Raw genomic sequence first — 17,483 nt, forward strand, 5'->3', positions numbered from 1 at the left:
TTTCCTGTTTCTGACTTCCACCCATAATGACTCAGTCGACAAACCCTCCTCGACGACCTCCCTTTCTGCAGCTGTGATACTATCCCTGATTAGCAATGCCACTCCCCCACCTCTTTTACCTCCCTCCCTATTCCTTTTGAAACATCTAAACCCCGGAACATCCAACATCCATTCCTGCCCCTGTGATATCCACGTCTCCGTAATGGCCACAACATCGTAGCTCCAAGTACTGATCCATGCTCTAAGTTCATCACCCTTATTTCTGACACTTCTTGCGTTAAAATAGACACACTTCAACCCATCATATTGGCTGCAACTTTGCCCTGTCAACTGTCTAACCTTCCTCACAGACTCTCTGCACTCGATATCTGCCTGTTCAACAGCTACCCCATCCACTGATCCGTAGCTCCGGTTCCCATCCCCCTGCCAAACTAGTTTAAACCCTCCCGAAGAGCTCTAGCAAACCTCCCGCCCAGGATATTGGTGCCCCTCCAGTTCAGATACAACCCTTCTTGTACAGGTCCCACCTTCCCCGGAAGGTATCCCAATGATCCACATATCTGAATCCCTCCCTCCTACACCAGTTCTGTAGCCACGTGTTCAGCTGCACTCGCTCCCTGTTTCTCGCCTCACTAGCACGTGGCACCGGTAACAATCCTGAGATTACTACTCTGCTCGTCCTGCCTTTCAGCTTCCAACCTAACTCCCTATATTCGCTTTTCAGGTCCTCATCCCTTTTCTTAGCTATGTCATTGGTACCGATATGTACCAAGACCTCTGGCTGCTCTCCCTCCCCCTTAAGAATCCTGTGGACTCGATCCGAGACATCCCTGACCCTGGCACCCGGGAGGCAACATACCATCCGGGAGTCTCGTTCGCGACCACAGAATCTCCTGTCTGTTCCTCTAACCATTGAATCTCCTATCACTATCGCTCTCCTATTCTCCCCCCTTCCCTTCTGAGCCGCAGAGCCAGGCTCAGTGTCAGAGACCTGGCCACTGTGGCTTTCCTCTGGTAGGTCATGCCCCCCAACCGTATCCAAAACGGTATACGTATTATTGAGGGGAATGGCCACAGGGGATCCCTGCACTGTGCGCCTATTCCCTTTCCCTCCCCTGACGGTCAACTTTATCCTGTATCTTAGGTGTCACTACTTCCCTATAACAGCTCGCTATCACCCCCTCAGCATCCTGAATGATCCGAAGTTCATCCAGCTCCAGCTCCAGTTCCCTAACGCGGTCTGCGAGGACCTGGAGTTGGGTGCACTTCTCACAGGTGAAGTCAGCAGGGACACAAGTGGTGACCCTTACCTCCCACATCCTGCAAGAGAAGCATGCAACTGCCCTAGCTTCCATCCCCTCCGCACTAAATTGACAACAGAGATCTAAAAAAAAGGAAAACCTTACCTTACCAAACCCTCCACACAAGAGTCCTTTTTTTTTCGGTTAGAGGAGGAGGATGGGTGGGAGACACTACGCGTGTAGTGTTTCGGGTTTAGCAACTGCCCGAATATATAGGTTTACTTACCCAGCAGTCCCCGTGTCCGCCGAAACAAAAGGTAAGTTATTTTAAACTGAAACTCACCTTCCCAGCTGACACCTCGCTCTCACTATCGCTGCTTCAGAAAAAGCTGCTGCAACAAAAGGTAAGTTATTTTAAACTGCCCAATCTACACCTTCTCCTTTGTTATCTCTTGCCCCACCCCCACCTCACTTGCTTATAACCTGTGACATTTTAAATATTTGTCAGTTCCGAAGAAGAGTCACTGACCCGAAACGTTAACTCTGCTTCTCTTTCCACAGATGCTGTCAGACCTGCTGAGTGGTTCCAGCATTTCTTGTTTTTATGACACAATATTCCACGTGTGGCCTCAACAAGGCCCTGTATAATTGCAGCAAGACATCCCTGCTCCTGTACTCGAACCCTCTCACTATGAAGGCCAACATACCATTTGCCCTTTTTACTGCCTGTTGCACCTGCATGCTTACCTTCAGCGACTGGTGTTCGAGAACACCCAGGTCTCGAAGCATATTCCCCTCTCTCAGTTTATAGCCATTCAGATAATAATCTGCTTTCCTGTTTTTGCTACCAAAGTGAATAACCTCACATTTATCCACATTATACTGCCATGCATTAGCCCACTCACTCAACTTGTCCAAATCACCCTGAAGCCTCTCTGCATCCTCCTCACAACTCACCCTCCCACCCAGTTTTGTATCATCTGCAAATTTGGAGATATTACATTTAGTTCCCTTATCTAAATCATTAATATGTATTGTGAACAGGCGCTGTTGATATTATTCATGGGCACACAAGGGATACATGCACTGTCTGGGGCAAACCAGGTGAAGGGAAGTGGGTACAGAATGGGGAAGGAGTCAAGGCTGCCCAGGGATTTACCCCAGAGCCATAAAAGTTTACACGAGCAGAGGGGGACTCGGACATTGACAAACAGGTGCCCTTGGCACAGTGCAGGTAGAGGGAAGAGTGGACAGCAAACACTCGGGCAATGCAGGGGGCTCGTTGCCCTTCTGGCATTGCAGGGGCAGAAGAGCAGGGGGCAAGGCTACCAAGGACTATAGGGCAATCAGCTGAGCACAGGGAAGGCAATGGGGCCCAGTGGCGATGAGGAACAACAATCTCCACAGGAAGGGCAGTGCCCAGAGCATCAGAAGGGCAGGGTGGTGGGATGAGGGGCAGGAAGGACACGGTGGCCATACCCTCAGAATAGGATCTACCACTGAAGAAGGAGCTACTTGGAGATGACTGAGACCCAATGCTGCAGGAGACAGACTCTCCAGGCAGATGGTCATTGATGTCTGTACCCTCGTCGCCAAGACCTCGCATATGCAGCACTGGTCACCATGCCCTGCCAGTAGCTGTCACAGTCAGTGTGGCCTTGAAATTCTTCACCTCTTCCTCCTTCCAAGGATCAGCTGTGGACCTTAGTGGCAGCTCGCAAGCGCTGCACACTACTGCATCTCACTGGTCACTGATGCTGTATATGCCAGAGTGGGACAGTACATTAATTTTATAACAGACACGGCTTCGCAGACACAGTGGGCAGTGGGTTTTGCCTCCATCGCTGGATTCTCCCAGGTGCGGAGCATCACTGATTGTACCTGTCTGGCCAACAAGTTAACCAGTGACCGCCCAGCTAGAGACATCAACAGGAAGTCTGCGACCACAATTAAAGCTTCCTCTATGTGTGCACTCACTTTCCTGGCAGCTGCCATGACGTCTTCATTCTCTGCCAGTCCAGGCAGCTGCAGATCTTCACTCCATACTCCAAAGTGTGTGGATGGATCCTAGGGGACAAGGGAAATCCCTTGAGGACATGGTTACTGACCCCTCTAAAAGAGCCCCAGACAGAGGAGATACGACAGTGACCCTCTCAGTGCTCTGTGCAACGCAGAGGCCTCCGCTCTGGGCCACTCCTACGCTGTGCGAGGCAACCTGCTCATCTGTCTCTGCTGGCTGCTGAGATGCAGGTGGCCCTCGTAGTGGAGGTGCCTGTGAGGGCATCTCCAGAGGCTGTTACACCTGCATCATTGCAGGGGCAGCCTCCATCACTTGGCCTGGCTGCACAGAGGCTCCACTGTCAGAGCAGCCTAGGAGGCCGAGGATGATGAAGGCGCCGCGTGAGGGATGGCACCCTCATCCACCTCCATCCTTAGTCCTAGGTGGGCACTCCGGATGTCTGGAGGATGACAGCAGCTGGGGCACAGCTGCCATCCACCGCAAACATCTCTGCACCACCAGCGCCACTGACTGGTTCTGGCATGCATCCTGTGGACATCAGTGCACATTTCCTGCATACACTCCAGGTGCTGTCACATATGTCTCTCCACGAGATTGCCCACGCTCCCTAAGCCATGTTGGTGGCACACATGGGCTGGATGAACTCTCAGTCCTCAGCCCATGGCCAAGCACTGCGTCAGGGAACTCTGACATGTGGGAGCACATCTCCTGTTGATGTTCGAATTACAGCCCCCTTTCCTGTGACTCCTGAAGCCCTGTATCTGCTCTCAGCTGAGCAGGGCTGTGCCTGTCCTCCCTCTGAGGGGAACTGGCTACAGCTCTGTCTGCCTTTAGCACCTCCTCCTGCCTACTAGTGCCATGCTTCTCACCCAGTGACATACTTTCTAACTGTCCGTGAGGATCCACCAAGGTGAGTGTATCTGTGCTGGTGAACAGTGCACTTGGAAAGTGTGATGGAGCCTCTTCTGTTTTCAGCTATTCCTCCTGGGCCACTACTTGGGAGGGTGAAAGTCTCTGTGGATGGAGACACAAAAATAGATCTTGAGAACTAGCCTTGGTGAGTAGAAGCCTCTACAATGTTCAGGCTTCCCAATGGAAATCAATGTTTGGGATGCTGTCGGACGCAGTGGAGTGTAATGAACCCCCTCAATGAGCACATTGCCCTTTGAAATCACCATCTGTAGCATGACTGCCAATTTCCCCAGGGCCGACTTCCTCCTGGTCAGCGATCCTGGTTATTTCCATTGCTCGATCCTCTGAGGGAGTTATCACATGAAGGTAGGGGACACCTACTCCTGTTTGGGCCCTCTCCCTCGCACTGTGAGCCCGTTTCTCCTTCATAGACAAAAGAGAACAAGATAAGGTACTGCTGTACTGTATGGCAAATGCCAAATGGTCTGCTTCATTAGCAGCTACCCCATGTCTCATTAGTGGCAGGTCCTCAGCAGCAACATGGCTCTGAGCTATACAGAGGGGTCATTAAGTGCCCTGAGCGTGCACTGCTCCCATGTTCAGAAGCAGCATGCACCCTGAGGCCCCTCATCTGGTGTGTCTGCTGGAGGGTGAACACCCAGGGACCTGTCCTGAGGGTTTGAGGGTGCCACTTACCTTGCCAGGATGCCTGAGGTCATTGAACCATTTCCAGCACTGGATCCAGGATCTCTGGGTAACACCTCTGCCACTCGCAATGGCAGTGATCTCCTGCCAGGCCTGTATCATCTGTGCACGTGGCCTTGTCCTGCCACCCTCTGGGAAGAGGGCGTCCCTTATCTTCCTCATGGCCTTCAACGTAACCTCTAGATCTGCATTGCAGAGACGAGGGGCAGCACTGCCCAGGGTTCCAGGCCTTCGGCTCTCCTGGAATATCTTGGAGAAAACAGCAGACTCAGTTGTAATGGCCGCTGTGGCCTGTTTAAACTGGGAACAGTCCCGCCTCCATTTCCGCCCCTGGGGCCCCTAAGCAGACGTGAAACCTGTCTCTGTGTCAGTTAAGAGGTCACCCCCATGAATATCATGCACCGTCCTGACTTGCGTTTCCCACTCCAACTTAAAAATTCAGCCCAATGCTTCTATCATTTCTTCGCAGACCTTCAGTACAGAGATTGATCACGCTTTGTATGAAGACGAACCTCCTGATATTCGCCATAAAGTTAGACTTTGAACCTTGTCCTAGTTTACATTCCTTCATGACATAATTTAAAGTCATATCTTATAATCTTCAAAAAGGTCACATTTCAGAGCCCTCTATTCTAGGCTGAAGAGCCCAAGGTCTCCAGATGTCTCTCACATGCTACTTTACACATTCATCATTGACAAGCTCCCGTCTGCAGGCCCAATTACATAGGATTGCACAGAATATACAACACAGAAACAGGCCTATTAATGGTTCAGCTCCTGGGTGCTTCTTTCTCTACCTTCACCAATATGATGGGGGCAGTACTTCCTACATGTACTAAGTGCACTAAGCCACTTCTGAAATATTGGCTGCTTAGGCGTCCATTTTTGTACCTGGAAAATGAGCGTGGCACCAGCAAACGCCACGCTGTATATGTTCTGTGGTGATAGAAAATTTAGCATTGTAGGCAAAATTGACAACTGGCAACGGTCGCTGGAGAATTCGCTGCATTCTATCTACAGATCTTGCCAATAATATGATTACTGCCAGCAGAGTTCCTTTCATGATACCCTCTTATAACCTTCTCGCTTCTGTACCATATGCTGTCTATTGTCAGCACAAGCACTCTGCGTTGCAATAATGTTCTGTTTAAACCTATTAGAGGTAATTTTAAAATCATAAATGTAAGACGTAATGAAATAATTTTCTTTATGAAGTAATTTTCTATATTACAGCAGCTCAACAAGTCAAAGATGTAACTTTAATTAGTTTCCAATGTACCAGTCAGGCATGGGGAGGTAATGGTATCATTTCACTCATCAAATTATTTTCTTAACAACCATACCTGCCCAGCGTCTAAATATCACTTGCAATTGTTTTGATTACGAGTGACTCCAGAAAGCTGATGGAAGATTTAGCAAACTGAGAGGAGACGCTACAAAAGTGTTCTGTTCCATGCTATCGCAGAAGGTTTATGGAGGGTTGTGAAATGCAGGACAAACTGACACCACGAACACACTGCGTGCATTTTCCAGTTGAATCTCAGACAGCATGACATGCAGCCTGCTCTTTATTTTAATCGTAGCTGTGTGAATTTCCAATTTAAACCACATCTCTGCACCCTTGGTTAGAATTACATGCGGAACAACAGAAGGCCTCCCTCCCGTTTCACCACATGGCAAGTTCCTACACTTGGCTAGGCCATTGAAAGCATGTTGTAAAAAGACTTCACAAGAAAGCAAGGCAAATCATAAGAACATAGGGGCAGGAGGCGGCCAATCTGCCCCTCGAGCCTGTTCTGTTGTTCAATTAGATCATGGCTGGCCTGTATCTTACCTCCATTGGTTCCATCGCCCTTTCATACTCTTACCCAACAAAAATCTGTCAACCTCAGTCTTGAAATTTTTAATTGACTACCCAGCCTCAACGACATTTTGGGGAGAGAGTTACTGATTTCCACTAGCCTTTGTGTGAAGAAGTGCTTCCAGCCATCACCCTTAACGGGTTTTAATTTTAACGTTATGCTGCTGTCATGAGGGCCCCCACCTGCCAAGAATGAGACACATTAATTTCGCCACATGGACATTAAGTTTCACATTGTTGCTGGGAAGAGAAGGCCTGGTACATGGAATTGCCAGACCTTGACTGGAAAAAAGGACATTTGCATATTAACAGACAGTACTAGGACTTTTGATCACCAGATGTTGAAGGTGGGGGAGCTCGCATTCCAGGTTGACTGCTAAGATGGCCAAATACACAAACGGACATGGGCAAACCAGCTAGTCCCATGACTAACCTGCTGGACAACCTGAGTCTTTTGCATTTGTACAAAGAGTTTGGGCAGAAAGCAGAATGCTCCTGGACTGAAGAGGACCTCCCGTCTGTCTGCCTGATCCCATCTCTTTCTCACGGAACTCCAAAAACCACTGAAGACACATGAACCCTAAGAGAGAAAAGTCTCCTACAGTAAACAAGGTTTAAGAAGAATACTGGGCCCCAATGAAAAGCAAGCTCTACCTACAATCAAGGACTCTACAGCGAGCAGCAAGCACAGTAACGAAACCCTCATCAGAGATTGCCTCAAACTTTTCCACTCTATTTTTCTTCTGTTCTTTCTGTCCCTATTTTGGGATGACTGCTCGGCAAATTCCATTCTCTCTTGCTGCTGGTTTCTGCAAACTCAGGGGATGATGGATGTGATCCACATTTCACTGTAGGCTCCGACTGTGAACCTGCTGAATTTTCTGAATAGCGATAGATTCCACTGTTCAAGTTAGTTGTGATCAACTGATTCCTCCATGAGAATACCGGATTCACTGAGAGTTGTCAGAATGTTTTAGTCATCAGGTGTGGCAATTTCTGAGCTCCACTCAGCAAAGACAGTCCAAAGTCAGGATGGATTTTAGTAAAAGGAAATGCTTGCATTTATATAGCGCCTTTCACAGCCTCAGGATGTCCTAAAGTGCTTTTTAACCAGTGAAGTACATTTGAAGTGAAGTCACTGTTGTAATGCAGGAAACACGGCAGCCAATTTTTAAAAAATTCGTTTTTGTGGGATGTAGGCGTCACTGGCTAGGCCAGCATTTATTGCCCATCCCTAATTTTGCCCTCAAACTGAGTAGATTGCTAGGCCATTTCAGAGAGCATTTTAGGGAGTCAATCACATTGCTGTGGATCTTCAATCACATGTAGGCCAGACCGGGTAAGGATGGCAGATTTCCTTCCCTAAAGGACATTAGTGAACCAGATGGGTTTTTAGAATAATTGACAATGGTTTCATGGTCATCACGAGACCAGCTTTACGAAAATTCCAGATTTATTCATTGGATTCAAATGATGAGCTGCCTTCTTGAACTGCTGCAGTCCATGTGGGGTAGGTACACCCAAAATACTGTTAGGAAGGGAGTTCCAGGATTTTGACCCAGCAACAGTGAAGGAACGGTGATATAGTTCCAAATTAGGATGGTGTGTGGTTTGGAGGGGAACTTGCAGGTGGTGATGTTCCCATGTGTCTGCTGCCCTTGTCCTTTGAGGTAGTAGAGGTCGCGGGTTTGGAAGGTGCTGTTGAAGAAGCTTTCTTTCTTGGCCTTTATAACTCAGCTTTTTGTTAAGGAATCCCAGTCGGAAGTGAACCCAGTGAATGGGGTCAGAGCACTGAAACAGGCCCTGCGGCCCACGGAGTCTATGCCGACCATCAACCACCCATTTATACTAATCCTACATTGACCCCATATTCCGTACCACATCCCCACCACCTACCTACACTAGGGGCAATTTACAATGGCTAATTTACCTATCAACCTGCAAGTCTTTGGGTATGGGAGGAAACTGGAGCACCCGGCAGAAACCCACGCAGACACAGGGAGAACTTGCAAACTCTGCACAGACAGTACCCAGAACCGAACCCGAGTCGCTGGAGCTGTGAAGCTGCGGTGCTAGCCACTGCGCCACTGTGCCGCCCTTAGGTGACTGAGGAATATGGGACTCAGCTTCATGAAGATCAGGACTAAAGGGGAATTCATAGTCAGATCATTACTGAAATATTATTCCCAGCTCAAAGCTCCCCACTTTGAAAAAATGTCAATCACTAAGTGCCCTTCATACCAATCTCCAATCATTCTATACCAATCTCTCTTTGTCTCACTAAACAAATGTGCCAATTCACTCCAAGCAGACCTTGCAGTAGCTCATCAAGCAACATAGAATCATACAGTACAGAATGAGGCCATTCCACCCTGATCTTGTGCAAATTTTCCAACGAGTCACTGAGCAGTAGGATCAGGATCTTTGAGCTCTATCAACCCCCCCACCACCCTCGCTTTCTCCAACCCCGCCACCCCTCATCGGTGCTGAGGCTAATTGTAGTGTCCCACCACCGATTTTAAAGATTTGTTTGTTTCTTAGAGCAAACTAATTAATCCCACTCCCCTCTGCTCTTTCCCCATAGCCCTGCAAATTTTTCCCCTTCAAGAATTTATCCAACTCCCGTTTGAACGTTACTATTGAGTCTGCTTCCACCGCCCTTTCAGGCAGCGCATTCCAGATCACAACAACTCAATGCAAAATAAAATTCATCTCTTCCACCATCTGACACCTTTGCCAATTACAACACTGCCATATTGCATATGCAGCCTTCATTCCTTGTGCCTGGAATATATTCGTTGCTTATCTCATTATCCTATAATATGAAACAAGAAGCAGCATTCATTATATTCTCTAAAAGTGTTAAACTTTCCAGTGTCAGAATTTGCTTTCAATTGAAATTCCTAAAAAAGCTATGAGGATGAACGCATGCCTAATTATAGTTGTTGCACCATTAGGAGCAGAGGGACAGGAAAAGGCCATTCAATCCCTCCAGTCTGTTCTGCCATCCATTAAGATGAGGACTGATCTGTAACTTAATTCCATCTATCCGCCTTGGTTCTGTCGCCCCTAATACACTTACCCAACAAAAATTACCATTCACAGTTTGCAAATTTTCAATTGACCCCCAGCCTCAACAGCTTTTCGGGGGAGAGAGTTCCAGATTTCCACTACCCTTTGTGTGAAGGAGTGCTTCCTGTTTCTGAACTTCCCCCATCAGAGGAAATAGTATCTCATTAGTTACCTTATCAAACCTTTGATCATCTTAAACACTTCAATGAGACCAGCACTTAATCTTCTATCCTCAAGGGAATACAAGCCCTCTTTTATCTAACCCTTTTCGCCCAGGAAATGTTATATCGAGCTGGATATCAGCAGGATGATGTCAACGTGATGGCTCAATTTAACTGGAGTTCTCAGTGGAAAGTAATGCGATTAGTTAAAACTTTCATTTAAATTCGCCTATTTCAGTGATCTTTACTGTCAAACATATTGTTCCCTCTTCCTGCTAATTTTTTTGAACGACGTCTGAAAAAAACGTTAATTGGTCATCGTCTAATTGGCAAAAATCAGGTAATTGGCAAGTTTTAGTTGGACTTCAATTTAACAAACCTTTGTGTCTGTAGAAACTGTCAGTCCATGATATAGCACCAATTAGTAGAGTTCTACTGGACTAAAGCAAAGCTACTTTTTATCTTAATTTAATAACACTTGTTAATAATGCTCGTCTTATTCCTTTTTAACAAAGACATTCAATTTAAACGCGTGATAGTAAATCTTACATGGATATTTAAAAGGCTTCACGTTCATTTTTTCTCTTAAGCAATTCTTTTCCAACTGGTAGGGAAAGTGTAATTATATTGTGACAAGTTTACATGTCACAATTTGCATTATAAATGAAGGCATTAGAAATTAAAGTACAAAAAATTAATGCAAAAGCTGTGAATAGATGTTAGATATTTAATGTACAATAGAATCATACAGCACAGAAGGAGGCCATTCAGCCCATCGTCCCATGCCAGATCTTTGAAAGAGCTATCAAATTAGTCCCACTCCACTGCTCTTTCCCCATAGCCCTGCAAATTTCTCCTTTTCAAGTATTTATCCAATTCTCTTTTGAATCTGCTTCCACAACCCTTTCAGGCGGTATGTTTTTTTTTATTTGTTCATGGGATGTGGGCGTCGCTGGCTCAGTCAGCATTTATTGCCCATCCCTAACTACCCTGAGTGGCCATTTCAGAGGGCATTTTAAGAGTCAACCACATTACTGTGGGTCTGGAGTCACATGTAGGTCAGACCAGCTAAGGACAGCAGGTTTCTTTCCCGAAAGGACATTAGTGAACCAGATGGGTTTTTACAACAATCGACAATGGTTTCATGGTCACACTAGAATAGCTTTTTAATTCCAGATTTACTAATTGAATTCAAATTTCACCATCTGCCGTGGTGGGATTCGAACCCATGTCCCCAGAGCATTAGCCTGGGCCTCTGGGCTACCAGTCCAGTGACATTACCACAACGCCACCGCCTCCCCGACACTCCCCGTATGTGTTCTTCTTCTTCTTGTTCTCTGGCCTCCTTGTCTCGAGAGACAATGGGTAAGCGCCTGGAGGTGATCAGTGGTTTGTGAAGCAGCGCCTGGAGTGGCGATGAGGTCCAGCTGGTGTCAACGACGTGATCTTGGGTGCCTCCAAGAAACCTGGTGACAGGGTTTAGTATGAAAGAACGAGTTGGTGATGCAGAGGTTGTGATAGGTACACAACTCAAGCAGTCTCTGTCCATTCTCTTTCATCCTTCCAATGCCATCGCGCCCAAGGCAGGAGGGCCATGAGTCATGGTCGGCCCCAACCCTGGCATTAAAGTCCCCCAGCAGGAACAGATGTTCAGTATTGGGGATGCTACTAATGATATTATGGAGTTCCTCGTAGAACTGGTCTTTAGCTTCAGGTGGGGAGCAGAGTGTTGGAGCATAGATGCTGAGTAGGTGTACTGGACCAGAGGCGGTGAGCAGTCGGATGGACAGTATGCGTTCTGAGCCATTTGAAGGTGGCTCTATCATGCTGAGCAAAGAGTTTCTGATGGCGAAGCCCACTCCATGCTGTCTTGGTTCTTCAGGATCCCTGCCCTGCCAGAAGAAGGTGTAGTCTTGCTCTGCTAGAGATCCACTCGCGGGGAGGCGTGTCTCCTGAAGTGCTGCAATGTCCACATTGAGTCTACTGAGCTCGTTGTTGATGATGGCAGTCTTCCAAGAATTGTTGATTTGTGTAAGGTCTTCCGACAGGCCAAGACACATAGTTCTGATGTTCCAGCTTGCAAAACGAAGGGCTGGTACCTTCTTTCCTTTTTTTGTCGTGCTGTTTGGTGCGGTGTTGCAGTCCACTTTTCGGGCAATGACCCTGAGCTCCAAGCACCCATTGAAACAGGTGGACTGTGGCGGGACAGAACCTTACTGACCGGGGACTGCCTGGTTTGAGGCGGACGGTAGCTGTCCAGTGAGATGCGATGACCTCTCCCGCCGACAAAGGCAACCTGTGCCGCCCAATCTCTACGCCAATTGAGCTGGAATTATAACCCATAACTGCTGCCTTCCATGTTGTTTTGGTCGCTGTGAGGCGAATATGGAATGACATGGCGCATGCCTGGGCGGATGTATGGAGGTTGTATCACATATAATATATACTTTATCTCTCTTTCTCTCCTTTTACTGCCATTTAGTTCCCTCCTGAAGGCATTGCTGGGATATGCTACCTAACAAACATTCTTTCTTTGCATGTGTGTGAAGCAAGACAGTGGAAGATATCACAATCAAAGCAAATATACCATAACAGGGATCGCAGAAAAAAAGAAGGGGTGTGGGATCAAGTGAGATTGCTCTTTCAAAAGAACAGCACATACATGACCGGCCGATCGGGTTCCTTCTGCACTTTAAAGTTTCCATGATTCTCTGATAACCTGATGTTACATGCACATGCTTCCCAGAAGGTCAAGGTCCCCCTGCCATAACCTTGTAATGTGCTAAACTCCACTGCACTTACTTCGGCCTTTTCACTAAAATGAACATATATAGTGCGATGAGGACTACTCTTACTTCAGGAAGCTAGCAGGGCACCTAAAAAAAGGACCCTGACTAACATAGCATCTGCCCAGGCTAAATTAATTAAATAAATAATGCAAATGAAACAGCATTGCCGAATTAGCTTTTTCATAAAAGCTATCTTGTGAGGGAGTCCAAAACTAGAGGCCCTAAATATACTACTAATATAATATATTATATCTACTACTAGTAATAAATCCAATAAGGAATTCAGGAGAAACTTCTTCATCCAGAGAGTGGTGAGAATGGGGAACTCGCTACCATAAGGAGTAGTTGAGGCAAATAAATGCTGGCTGAGTATATGAGGGAAAAAGGAATAGAAAGATATGTTGATAGCATGAGATGAAGAGGGGTGGGTGGAGGTTCGTGTGGAGCATAAAAATTGGCTGAATGGCCAATTTGGATGACACAGGGGTCATCAATATAAATAGATTAACAAAAGTACCTCTTTCTAAAAGGGGCACATCTAATACATTCCAAATGATAACTAAAACAAAAGCAAACTTATCAAATTAAAACATAATGTTGTTCCTGGTGTCAATTAAGCCTCTTGTCGCTTTGGTGCCCACCGATTGCAGGAAGTATCACGCATTTTGGTGAACAGTCTCTCTTCATGGGCACCCGGGCCTGGACGTAGCCGTGGAAGAGAGACAAACAGTAACGGCCTCTTTCTGTGCTATAAATTCTATGCAATAGCGATAGAATAGGACAGCAGAGAAGGAGGCCATTTGGCCCATTGAGTCTGCGTCAGCTGTTTTGAAGAATATTCCACTCCCTGCCCCTCCACTCTGTCCCCATGTTCCTGCAACTTTTTTCTCCTTCAAGTATTTATCCAACTCCCTTGTGAAAGTTACTATTGAATCTGTATCCTTCGTCCTATCAGACAGTGCATTTCAAATTTTGACCACTCGTCGTGTAAAACAGTTTATTCTCATAGCGTCTCCGGTTCTCCTGCCAATCATCAAAAATCTGTGCCCTCTGCTTATCGACCCTTCAGCCATTGGAAACAGTTTCTCTTTATTTACGCTCTCTAAACCCTTTATGAATTTAAACACGTCTGTCAAATCTCCTCTTAGCCTCTTCTGCTTTAAGGAGAACAACCCCAGCTTCTCCACTCTCCCCACATAACAATAATGCTTCATCCCTGGAGCCATTCTAGCAAATTTCTTCCGTACCCTTTCCAAAGCTTTCACATCCCTCCCGAAGTGTGGTGTTCAGAATTAGACATAATACTCCAACTGGGGCTGGACTAACCTTCCTGGCTTTTGTGCTCTATGCCTCTATTAACGATTTATAAGGTGCAGGATATAGTTAAGTAAGTTAAATTAGTTGGCAGGGTTGAGTGGGTCAAGTTGGGCTTAGTAACCAGCAAAAGAGGCAAATTAACCAAATAAATGTGCTGAGCTCTTTGTAATACTAAAATTTTCCACCGAACTTTCAATTGTAAACTGTATTCATCATCACCACTAAACATATTAATTCACCAAGAATTGCTTTAAAAATTAATTAAAAACTGTGGGAACTAAAACTTTACAAAAGCTTGAACATAAAATGAAGTTAATGTTTAGTTTAGTTTAGTTTAGAGATACAGCACTGAAACAGGCCCTTCGGCCCAACGAGTCTGTGCCGACCATCAACCACCCATTTACACTAATCCCATATTCCTACCACATCCCCACCTGTCCCTATATTTCCCTACCACCTACCTATACTAGGGGCAATTTATAATTGCCAATTAACCTATCAACCTGCAAGTCTTTGGCATGTGGGAGGAAACCGGAGCACCCGGAGGAAACCCACGCAGACACAGGGAGAACTTGCAAACTCCACACAGGCAGTACCCAGAATTGAACCCGGGTCGCTGGAGCTGTGAGGCTGCGGTGCTAACCACTGCGCCACTGTGCCGCCCAACATAGGATGAAGTTTCGTTACAATGGCTGAGACACACCGGCATTGTTGTGATCTGGAACACGCTGTCTGAAAGGGCAGTGGAAGCAAATTCAATAGTTAATTGCAAAAAGGAATTGGATAAATACTTGAAGGAAAATAACATTGCTGAGCTGTGGGGAGTGGGATTAATTGGATAGCTCTACCAAAGAGTTAGCACCGACACCTTGTGCCGAATGGCCTCCTTTTGTACAGTATGATTCTATGATTCCACAACTTAGGTCTGTGAATTACAGTTCCATTCAATAATTCACTGGAGGACAGAATGTGCTTGATTTAATTCCTGGTTTATGGTACCTTAGTTGGTCACAGTCCCAGAATAAGGGTCGGTGACCTAGGACTGAGATGAAGAGAAATGTCTTCACTCAGAGGGTTGTGAATCTTTGGAAGTCTACCCAGACAGCTGTGGACGTTCAGTCATTCAAGTATATTCAAGGCAGAGATTGACAGATTTTTGGGTACTGAGGAGCTCGAGAGATATGGGGATAGAGTGGGTACAGGGAGTTGAGGTGGAAGATCAGCCACGATCTAGCTGAATGGCAGAGCAGGCTCGAAGGCCATATGGCCTACTCCTGCTCCTATTTCTTATGTTCTTGTCACAGCTACAATGATTATAGGGGCACTTCAGTTGACGCTAGCAATCCAGAGTTAAGAAGGGGAAAAATTAACAAATGTGAAGTCACTCCTCTTTATCTCGGGTACTTTACTGGAAAGTGTGTGCGTGGGCATTTGGCAAGAAGAAGATTAGGCCTCAATGATCAATAGGCCCTTCAATAATAATACAAATAGAAAAAGCTGGAAATACCCAACAGGTCAAGCACCGTCTATGGAGTGAGAAACAGAGTTAATGTTCAGGTCTGTCATCTTTCATCAGAACTGCTGAGTATTTCCAGGCTTTTCTGTTTTTATTTCAGATTTCCAGCATTTCTATTAATCTTCCAACAACACTCATGCGTAAGCTCACATTAGAATTTCCCACCATACGGGGTATGGTAACATAGCAGTTATGAACGAATATTCTGGAGGCTTGAACTAATTGATCCAGAGATGTGAGTTCAAATCCCCCCATAGCAGCTGGGGATTTTAAATTCAATTAATTAAACAAATCTGGAATAAAAAAAGCTAGTTTCAGTAATGGTGACCATAAAACTACTGGATTGTTGTAAAAAAGAGAACATCTGGTTCACTAATGTCCTTTAGGGAAGGAAATCTGCCATCCTTACCTGGTCTGGCCTAAAAGTTGACTCTTAACTGTCCTCTGAAATGGCCTAGCAAGACGCTCGGTTCTATTCAAGAAAGTGGATCACCACCACGGTCTCAAGGGCAATTAGGGATGGGCAATAAATGCTGGCATAGCCAGTGATGCTGAAATCCTGTGAATGAATTTTAAAAAAACCCCTCCAGGAATTGAGGGTTAATCTACCGAGGCACTGCAGCCAGCAACGCCCAAGAGAAAAATCATAGAGCAATTAAAAGAAGTGTTTTATTCCATTTTCTTTGAATACTTCCATTTGTTGGTTCGAAGAATATGGAATATGGGGTTAAAAAGGCTGTTTGACTGGGTGGTATGGTTGGAGGTGGGAGGTCACGTTATGAACTCTCCAGGAATGCATCCAAATCATCTCTAACTCATATGTGAACAAAGGCCAACAAGAGGACGTCTGGCTGAAGTCCACTAAAAATTCAGCACTTTCACGAAAGTAAGTGGTTTTACTATGGAGAAGGGGAGTGGGACTAATTGGACAGTTCTTTCAAGGAGATGGCACATGCATGATGGGCCGAATGGCCTCCTTCTGTGCTGTAAGACGCCACAAATGGAGAAAATTTACAAGAAAATTCCACTCTGTGTGAATACCAAGCTGGCCTCAAATTCTCAGTTCAGGCCAAACCAGCAAAGCAGCAAGGAAAGTAGACTTAGAGCATAAAAAAACACTTAGTGAATTTTAAGCTGAGGTAAGTGTAAACAAGGAAAATCTTCCAAGTATGTGGCTCAGCTTGAGCAATGTCAACAGAGTATATCTATTTCGTATGCTTATTTTGTAGTTAAGCGGACCAATGGTTATCCTTGTGTTTATTTTAGCTAAAATAGGAAAAAATATAAATGTTTTCCCTCACTGTTGTACATGTGAAAAAAACTGCAGAATAAGGTTCTCCAATGGTCTTTATCTATAAGTGTCGGGTTAGTACATACAACATGCTCTTTAATCTATAGTGGTATCTTGTGAAAACTCACTGTGAGGTTTATGGTTTGCTGAATTGTGGCATTGCTCACAGTTTTAAGCCAAAGGTAATGTTGGCTAAAGAGCTTCCATGTCTAGCTATGCAAAATACTGAGAAGATTATGGGGTTGGTCAGGAAATTCAGTTGAAATTTTTATTTTCTCAGCTATAAATTATATGTTTTTAAAAAATTCAACCCAGCACTATATTTTTCAAGGGGTTCTCAAGGCTAAGGTTATAGTAGGGTCTTATTGCTCTTCTCTACGCCCTTTCTGATTCATTTCTGCTTAAAATTAATTTTAAATTCAGGTAAATTTATGTTCTAATTTCATGGCTTCCTTTTACATAACATTTTTGGATCACATTATGTAAACCATTTATTATTTTATATGCCTCACGACTGGTGGTTGTGCCTGAAACTGCCAAGGTCCTAATGTCTGGAATTCCCTCCTTAAACCTCTCCACCTCTCTGCCTCTCTTTCCT

Source organism: Heterodontus francisci, chromosome 5 (assembly GCF_036365525.1).
Source record: "Heterodontus francisci isolate sHetFra1 chromosome 5, sHetFra1.hap1, whole genome shotgun sequence".
Classification (NCBI taxonomy): Eukaryota; Metazoa; Chordata; class Chondrichthyes; order Heterodontiformes; family Heterodontidae; genus Heterodontus; species Heterodontus francisci.